Source organism: Pinus tabuliformis, chromosome 4_2, assembly GCF_031772625.1.
Source record: "Pinus tabuliformis cultivar Carrire ecotype Pingquan chromosome 4_2, CPIR1, whole genome shotgun sequence".
Taxonomy (NCBI): Eukaryota; Viridiplantae; Streptophyta; class Pinopsida; order Pinales; family Pinaceae; genus Pinus; species Pinus tabuliformis.
Window position 1 is genome coordinate 689,773,412 of NC_142304.1, and position 10,280 is coordinate 689,783,691.

The 10,280-nt window shown below is 38.2% G+C and overlaps 2 pseudogenes; both read left to right on the plus strand.

Moving 5' to 3' along the window:
- Positions 1-622: 622 nt before the first annotated feature.
- Positions 623-4,995, plus strand: LOC149171338 (uncharacterized; annotated as a pseudogene).
- A 1-nt stretch (position 4,996) lies between these two features.
- On the plus strand, positions 4,997-5,669 carry LOC149171339 (2-methoxy-6-polyprenyl-1,4-benzoquinol methylase, mitochondrial pseudogene; annotated as a pseudogene).
- The last annotated feature ends 4,611 nt before the right edge of the window (positions 5,670-10,280 follow it).

Here is a 10,280-nt window from a genome sequence, read left to right on the forward strand (position 1 = left end):
ATGCTAATAGGTTCCTCTCTGATAATTTTCCCACCCTTGTGAGGTCTCCTAGGCTGTACATTCCTTTCTCTTGAACTGTCACTTAGTGTCTCCTCTTCATAGCTTGACTCACTGTTTCTTGCCATGGTGCTGGTGCTTGTCTTAGGGAAGGGATGTAATGATGATATGGTGAAAAATGGTAATGAGGGAGGACAAGAGTGATGAGTATGAAGAGATTTTACTAATGGAAATGGAGTTGGGGGATGAAGGGATTAGTTTTGAGAAACTAGGGTTTAGTGAGGGATTTAGGGTTTGGTGAAGGGAATGAGTTGTTTTAGGGGAGTGGGATATGGAAAATGGGATAAATGGAGTGTTTTAGGCAAATGGAAGGGAGGAAAGAGTTTTAATGATATGGATTGTGATTATGGAGTGAAATTTAACAATGAAATGGAGAATAGTGGAGACAAGCTAGGGTTTAACTTTCAACATGCAAAACTCATGAAGAACAGTGGTAAGAGATCAAATTCAGCTTGAGGATGATGATAACTTACTTGTAGAGTGGAAATACAACATTTTTTAGGGTTATTGAACAATTTGGAACGATTTGGGAACTTCTAGACTGATGCGCAGTGCACTGGGCCCAATGCGCAGCGCCCGTGCAAATTTACACTGGAAAAAAGTGACTAATGCACAACGCCAGTCTGATGCGCAGCACACTGCCTCTGATGCGCAACGCCAGGCAAGTTTGCTTGAAAAACAGGGTTTTTGACCTTCTTTGCTCCAAATCGCGATTTTTTGCTCTCCAATGGTCTTTTGCACAATGAAATGATGAATGGCACTCCTTTGACTTTATATATGGATGGCTTTAAATTTTTTACTTATTCAAACCCACTTTTCTAATGTCCAAGTCACTTTTGGTCATTAGCTCTGTTTTTTCATTTAAATTGACTTTTCTTGGTCACTTGGTAAACTGATGCATTGATGCTTTTGCTTTTGTCTGCAGTGGCTGGAGTTGGCAAGGTGAGCAAGGGCAGCAGCTGGAACTTATTACATATAGAAAACATTTCAAATTACATAAATTTTGTACATAAAAATAAAAAACTCTGTTTTCACCTCAAAACAGAGTTTTGAGGTAAAAATCATTTATTGAGCATATTATTAGTGAAATTTTGATCTGATGAACTTATAAGACCACCTCATGTGCCTGCTGACCCTTTATTGAGTTTTTTATGACCATGGTGGTAAACCCTAAACCTAGTGAGACCTAAAACCCTAAAAATGGTTTTGGTAAATGGAATGAAATAAAATAACAGTACATGACCTAAACACGTGAAAACAGGCCAGCAGGTAAATGTCATGAGGGAAAATGACAATGAACCACTACCATCAGTTGATCCAAGACCTAATGGAATGCAGCTGATCAGATGGGACACCTAATATGCATGCAAAAAGAGAAATTTGATCACTGATGGAGGGACGAAAATACCGACACTAGCATTGGCTCCGATGGGAATGGTAGCTCCTGGGAGATGCCAAGAACGATAGATCTCTGGAAAGCATACCAGTGCCTCTTCCATTGGGCAAAATGGAGTCAATAACTTCTGAAGACTAAAACAAATTTCTTGACTCAAAACTGACTCAATTACAAAGACTGAAAACTAACTCTGACTGACTCAAAACTGACTCAATCAACAATCACTAAATAATGAAAGACTGAAGCCAGACATTCAGTTTTATAGCCTTCACTTCGGGCCCCAAACTGAATGAATGACGACAGTACACACTTTGCAATGAAAGAAATAAAATGGTATGTACAATGACAAATGTGACAGCAGAAAACTTCTCAAAGATAATACCGTTTCAGAAGCTGACCATTGACCGACCCTCCTGGACAATCTTCCCCGTTCATTTCTTTGAGTAGAAAAGCATTTTGACCCCGATATGCAGCAATTCTGTATGGTCCCTTCCACAGATTCTCGAACTTGTCGTGCTTGCCTTTATCCTCGTTTCTAGCATCCCACTTTAGCACTATGTCTTCAATCTGAAATTTGTCTGCCTTTGCCTTCCGATCATAAATCTTCTTAATTATCTCTTGCAGCGTGAAGGTATTCTGAAAAACCCTGTGTTTTGTGAAGTTTTAAAATAAGTTAGAGATCAGTTAGTGGATATTGAAATTGATGAAGTATTTTTCATTACTGTGCTTCAATGTTTGAGATCTCCAAAGTTTCCTCCTAAAGCTAAAACTAATTTCTTTGAGTTAATTGTTGAAAAAATTTGAGAAGGAGATTCAATATTTAAATGATCAAATCCAATCATATGAATTCTGAGATCCCAAAAAGTTCTTGGAAACTCTCCCTCATTCAAAACAAAAAACAATAGAGCTACCTGTGGATGCTTGCATTGACAGTTTGCAGTTGGAGGTTTGTGTTGAGGAGTTAGGGCAGCAAACAGAGTCTGGTTTCTTTGATCCTATTGTTGCATATATGGAGTATTTTTCAGTTTGAATGATAAGTCACATTGTCTTTCACACATCCAAATTCAGTTTGTGCATGGATGGTTGTCAGCATTTACATTTGTGTTCTGGTTGAAGCACTTTCAAGCAGCATCTTTGTCACAATTGCTTGAATGGTTGATATGGCATTACAACATCACTTGATCCATTGATTTTGCAGCAAAGTAGGGTAGGTTTATGTAAATAAATAAGCTGCCCAAGGCAGCATGCTATTTTCTTATGTACAGGTTGCAGTATGTGTATGTTTGGATTGGTATGAGTTGTTTTGGGTTCGCAGTTGTTTGGCCGCATTGCCCAATGGATGAGGCACTTGGTCTACGGTGTTCTTGACACCTCCAAGGAGCTGCCATTTCCAATAAGGTTAGTTCCAGTCTTTGCAGCCTGTCACCAGGGATCAACATGAGCTCTTACTAGGTTTGGTTTGGTTAGATGTTTTGCACATGATAATCAGCACAAAACATGTCATAAGTCTGTTCATCAGGAGCAGCTCGGAAAGAGCTTTCCAACGGTATATTACACTCCAAAAACTGGCTCCCGGATCAAAAGATATGACCAAATGAGTGATTGGCTCAGAGACCCTCCCGTGCAGCAGTTCAAGTATTGAATGATCCGGAGGGCATTGTACATCGCTGACAGTGATATTGCGGGTGAAAGGTTGGTTTACAGCTGCTGGTCTCATGGTTCTAAAGAGGAATTACTTGAAGATTTATAGATGTTCATTTAGTATCTGCTGTCATTTACATCTTTTCCAAGCTTTTCAATTCATCAGCTTGTGTCTATCTGTTTACCTACATTAGATGTCTATGGGTTGTATGTGAGAAAGGCAATCCCGAACTCTGTGTTGCCATATTAATCTCTGTTGCTTCAACAATTGGAAAGACTGAGGATTTATGTGGGTATAGCAATGTTGTTGATTGATGTAACAGTTTGAACAAGGGCATTGAAGAACTCATGCTATAGTTTGATAGGTCTAACTCGAATTTCGAAACCTCTTATACATGGATATGGATCATAAGACTAGGAGGAGCTCTTCGTAAGTTGGGAAGTCAGGTGGAAAGATTCTGTTCCAAAGTCATGTAACGGTTTCGTACCTCTTGTTGGATGAAGGGGAGTTCTATATCCAAGACTGGATAGCAACCTGCAGGCAGGGTTCATTTGATGGTTTGCAGAAAATTCAACCGCTATCTTGGCAGCTACACCAAATGAAGAGACGCTTGCGTTTGTGTTCTCAATCAATATTCTTTGAGCCTGATAATTTTTCAGTGCCAATCATCAGGTTCCCTATGAACAAAGTTAAAAGGGTTGAGGCCTTAACAGAAACACCCAGCTCATCTAACTTTGTGAATGGGGAATGGTTTGGGATATAATAACGTTTTGTTTTAGAGGCAGCTCTACATGTGACAATGAAGGAGAATGGAATTGATGCTCCAGATGTTTTTGGAGAAGCAAGATAGTATATGGTGGTTTGCCTTAAAATTTTCACCTGTAGAACAGTTTCTCAAACAGGCTAAATCCTACATTTCAATAAATCTTCTTCCAAGCATGGAAAGAGACATGGTATTGTACAATACAAGAGCTCAAAAAGAAGCTCGAGCTCATTTTGATACTACCAGCTTAGTGGATTTAAATGAGAAGATTTCCCTTGATCTTCCTGCAGCATAGGCGACGCCTCTGGTACGAGAGCCTGGACGACTTGTAATTACCCACGCACATTTATATTTTCAGCCATTGTTCAATCTTAATGATGACAGTCCAGTGCGCTTACATCCTTTAAGTTCAATCATTTCAGTGGCGACGAGGCGGCATGCATTAAGACAGATTGGATTGGAAATATTTGTCAAGGAAGAGGATAATAATTTTAGAAATGCAACTGGATTTGGGCCTGCCTATGGAGCAAGTGCCTTCTTTACTTTCCAAAATGTACACGAACGTGATACCACAGTTACTGAGTTGTTTAAGAAACTTAAAGGGCACGCTGATTTACCACTCTTCGTGGGTTCTTTACTCAATACAGAAACCTCTGTATTGCGAGCCATATGTAAAGCATGGCAGGAACGCCGGGTTTCAAACTATGATTACTTGGTGTACTTGAATCTCGCAGCAGGCCGCAGCTTTGTGACTTAACTCAGTGGCCAGTGATGCCTTGGATTTTGAGAGATTACAAAAGCAGGACTCCAGTTTTGTCTGATCCTAAATGCTTTCGCGACCTCTCCAAGCCAATAGGAGCTCTTAATCCTAATCGACTTGCTATATTCAAGGATCGCTACTTGCAGATGATTGAAAGTGGTACCTCTGAGCCACCATTTTTGTATGGGACACATTATTCGACTCCTGGCTGTGTGCTATATTGGCTTGTCCGTTCTGCCCCTGCTCACATGCTTCGTTTGCAGAATGGACGGTTTGACACGCCAGATTGACTTTTTGATAGCATGGAAGAATCTTGGCAAAACGTCCTAAATAACACTGCTGACCTGAACGAGCTTATTCCAGAATTTTTGCAGAATTTTTCAGTTTATCGATGTTTTCAGTGGTGTTACCTCAAAATATGACATCATGAATGACACAACGAGTGTTGGTCTTCACCGGCTGTCCATTTCCAGGAATGCAGCATCTTGATGTAGCTGGTGTGGCAGGAGATTTAGCATTTCGTGTTTTGGAAGCTCTCCATTCCCTTGAACGTCAAAAGATCTCAAATGCTGTAGTGGATGAAGATGCTGAAAATGAGACTCGAGTCTTTATCTGTGATATCGACCCTGCAGTGCTGGATGTTGGTAGAAGACGTGCGAATGCTAAAGGGCTGGGAGAAGCCCGTTCACTAATATGGACGGAAGGAGATTCAGAAGCCCTTAAGTTTGAAGATGTGTCAATGGATGGTTACACTATTGCTTTTGGAATAAGAAATGTAACACATATAGAAAAAGCTCTGAGCGAAGCATACAGAGTCTTAAGGCGGGGTGGAAGATTTCTGTGTCTTGAGTTGAGCCATGTCAACATCCCTAGTTTCCGACAATTATATGATTTTTACTCATTTTCAGTTATTCCATCTATTGGAGAAATTGTTGCTGGCGATCGCACATCTTACCAATATTTAGTGGAGAGCATACACAAGTTTCCATCTCAGGGAAAGTTCACTGCCATGATTAAGGACACAGATGCTGTTAGAAGAGCAGGAGCCTAATGTGCTTTCTGAGGATGGGCAGTGAAAAACATTCTGACACAGAAGGAGGCAAACCTGCTTCACATTCTCTTGATCCAGTTGTAGGCAATCTACAAATCCAGCAGTGGTTGAGGAAATCTCGGATTTCAGGGCTTAATATCAGCGGTGAAAGATTGAAACAGCTGTAAAAGGGCAGAGTTTGTGGAATTCCACGCTGGAAGGAAACATATCTGTACCAAAAATTCTCTAATTTTGGTTTTCAAAACAACTCTATTTGCCATAGTTCACGAGAGTTTTATTTAATTTTGTTTTATAGTTATGATATTGTTTTATGTTAGGACTTTATTATTAATTTTTATTTTATTTTTTATTTCCTAGGTTGAGGAAATAAAAATAATTTTGTAATATTATAAATAGAATTAGTTTTGAAGATGTAAGGGTTAGATTTTGGTAGTAGAGAGGCTGTTTGGCATTGTGTAAAATTTTCTGAATATTATTTTAATAAATCAGTGTTTTGCTCTTTGGACCCCGGATCCATCACGGTGTTATTGTTCAATATGTTTTTTCTTGTAATTCATTTACATGTTTTGTTTTTTCTGCTTTGTCACAGCGTTATCTAAGTGATATGTTAGGAATACATTCCCTATGATGCTCATTTCATGATGATTTTGTTGTTAGTTGTAATGGTTGTCTTTGCAGAATTCATCTTTTACTAGATGCTCTGTTGAGCAGTCTCGTGTTTCTCTTTCATCTGCTTTCTCTCCTCTATTCTTCTCACATTCACAATCTTTATCTCGCTGAACATGGCACTTAATTTGCCCCAAGTTTGCCGACAGAAATTGGCATTGACTCCATAGCCCAATCACCCTTTCTCTTGTTGTTTCGACCCAAAACCTTTCAAACAAATTCCTGCACTCCATAGTTAGCCTAAAATTTCATTTATTGTAGCCACATCTTGTTGGCAAGGAGAGAGCCCTCTCTCGACTTGGTAGGGCTAGCTACCAAGTTAAGCGTGGTTTGATGTTACCCTAAAACCTGTCTTTTTCAGCCTGAGGTAGATTTAGGCACTAACAGGGTTTAGTACAAAGCAATGGTGCTGGAGCATTTTGCATTTCCTTGAATTTGGTTATAAAATGTATAAACTGGTATAGTTCACAAATTAGTATGCTTTATAGTACACAAGCCCCTCTTAATCTTTCATGTTTTTTTTTCGTTATTACTTCTTTGCAAAGGTTTCCTTTAAATTGCTTGTAGATACTGTAAAATGATTTGATGATTCAAAGGGATTAACACTTTGTGTATGTTTCCATATTTAGAGTTGTGAATTCTTTTTGGGTGGGTTGTTTTGACTTGTCCCAAATTAGCATTTGTTATTTGTTTAAACTTTTAAGACAAATTTGTAAAAATGACAAGTTAGATTTAAAACCTAATTAGTTCACTACTTGTGACAATATGACTAATAGAGAATGTAGATTTCCATAATTCAAATTCATGTCGGGGACAATTTTTTTGGAAAAAACTATGGAGAAACTACAAAGTCCGATGTTTAGGGTGAACACTTAACCTATCTTGACCCTAATCTTGAAAATTCATGGTGAAGAGAGAGCAAGACCAATTAATTTAAAGAGGATTAGGGTTAATTAACCATTGGAGGAAAAATTAGTAGAAATAAGGGTAGGTAAAACCGAGAAAGAAAAGGTCATAAATAATTATTGAGTAATTAAGTATATTATAATTGATTGATTCTCTTTTGCGAAAATCAATTCATAAATGTTCTAAATTGCTCTAAGGGTGAGGATCTGTGACTCTGAGGGTTTTTGATGTATTGGTGTTTTCAACGGCTCAATGACCAGTTTGGGGGGTTCTGCACCCTTTCCCCCTTCGCCTACTCCCGATATAGATGATTTTATCTTGTTGGTTGTGAATGTGCCAAGGTTTCAGAAGGAAAACCCTTCTCATTTCAGTAAGAAATTGGAGAAAATCCCAAATGTGGAGGTATTTACGAATCAATCAAGAACTCAACCCTTTGCAACTGGCTAAGTGTAGCTTGGTCAACCAAGTCATGGGGATTCGGCCCTCCACATGTTTTGTGAGGTTGTGGGGGGAAAAAATTGGAAACCCATGATCAATGGTCCTATCTCTTCATCTTTTTACGAAAAAGGATTTTTTACTTTCTTCTTTGAAAACAAGGCAAATCGAGACACGATCTTTAGAAGTGGGCCTTATTTCATGGGGGTTCAAGGGTTATATATGGATTGGTGGAGTCCATATTTTAACACGAAAAGTGATGTTCCATCTGCAATCCCAATATGGGTGAAACTTCCCTTTTTTCCATTGCATTGTTGGAATAATACCATTTTCAGAAGTATTGGGAATGCCACTGGCAAGTATATTGATTATGCCGAGCCATAAGAGGGGGTTTTCCCCTGTGCCAAGATTTGTGTGGAAGTGGATCTGCATAAGGGACTCCCAACAACCATAAATCTTGATATGGATAGATGATCCCATATCCAAGAAGTAAACTACGATCAACTTCCATTCAAATGCAAAGTATAGCATGAATATGGCCAATTTGTGAGAAGTTGCAAAAAGAAATAGAAGGAGCACTAAAACAAGGGGAGGAAGGAGAACAATGGAAACAACAAAAAGGAGAAAAGTCCCAATAAAACAATAGAACAATTAGGCAAGACAACTAGATCATATTGGGAATAAAAAGAAAGGGACCAACCTCCCCCAAAATAAACCAATCCTAGAAGCAGAGAAAAAAACAACAAAGGGAAGAAAAAGAATAGTAACAATTATGAGGCATTAAATATGATGAATAGTAACAACGGAAATTCCACAAAATGACCCCTTCTTACAAGAGAAACATCAAACGTGGATATAAAATCCAGATCCAAAAATAATTGATGAAAATATGTTTCCATTAGAAGAAGATCCGATGCTAGCACAACAGATCGTGGAGTCTTCTATGGTGGAGGAAGAATTCCTCTCCCCTCAAATCAATAGGATTGGGTTGTATTTTCCGAGTTTGGCAAATGAGAAATCAAAGGTTGAGAAGGAAAAAAAACTAGAGAGGCTACAATAAAAGGTAGGTCGAATGACTAACATAGAGGTGATCTTGGAGAAAACAAAAGAAGATAAGGAAATGGGCACTTAGTCAATTATAGATCCAAATATCAAAGGATATAGAAACAACAAAAAAGGAGGAAACTATGTCCCTCATCAAGGGGAAATTCATACAAGCAATAAGTAATGAAGGTTCCCATGGAATTGCAGGGGATTGAGGTAAAAAAAGAATGGAGGAGGTGAATTCATTGATCAAGAAAGAATGACCCTTAGTTCTCTTACTCCATAAGACAAAAATAGGGTATCAAGAGATCCTTCAAAAACAACATAAGATTTGGAATAGCAGTGGGATTCTTTATGTTAGTTCAAGGGGAGCATCAAGTGATGTGCCCACCCTATGGTTTCAATAATCGCTTAGGTTTCTTGATCATCTGTTATTCACCCACTAGTTGGCTACCAGATTTCTTCATATCCCCTCAAATTAGGTATGTTATTTTGTTAACATCTGTATCCTAGTACAATTTCAAGAAAAGCAAGAATGTTGGCATTCTTTGTTAGATCTTGGGGATTCCATTTTTGCCTTTGATTGCATCTTTGGAGGAGATTTTAATACAACTCTGCAACAATGGGAAAAGAAAGGGGGATCTTGGGTTAGAGATCAGTTTCAAGAAAATTTGGAAGATCTCATCTATAAATTAAATTTGTTAGACATAAAACCTTCCTCCAACAAATTTACTTGGAGCAATAAATGAGTTGGACCAACGCATATTTCTAGTTTAAATAGATACTTAATAACATACTCATTCTTGTCTCAAAATATATTGTTTTGTTCTCAAATTCTTCCTTGGAATAGCTTGGATCATAGACCAATTGTTCTTGAAATCACTAAAAATATTGATTTTGGGCCCCTCCCCTTCTTTTATTTTCCAATATGTGTAAGGATAATATGTTTCAATGATCTAGCAAAGGAATTTTGGAGCGAATGGGTCATGGGTAGCTCCGTGATGTTCCGAGAACAAAAGATTAAGTGATTAAAAAATGCATTCAAAAGGTGGGCTTGAGAACAACAAACAGAGAGACAATCAATGATACAGGCACACGAAAAGAGAATGGAATTTATAAAATCCAAAATAGAGGATGGTCTTGTAACAAATGACATGCTTAAGGAAGAAAGGGAAGAAATTGCAGCTTATCATAAAACATTAAAAGAGGAAGAGGAAATTTGGCATTTAAAGTCTCAGAGTATTTGGTTAAAGGCAAGAGAAAAAAATTAAGTCTAGAAAAATAACATCAAAGAGATAACAACAAGAGGTACTAAAATCTCAGTCTTTGCTCGAATCAAGGAGGAGGCGGTCTATCACTTTAATGATTTGTACAATGCCATGAACCTAGGCAAATATGAAGTGGAATTATCAATGTTGGTACAAATTCCAGAATCAATATCTCAGGAGGATAACCTTGCTTTGATAGAAAATCCACTAAAAAGGAAACCCATCTGGAGGTATTCTCCTTTAACCCAAACAAAGCTCCATGACCAGATGTACTTTTTTCCCATTTCTATCA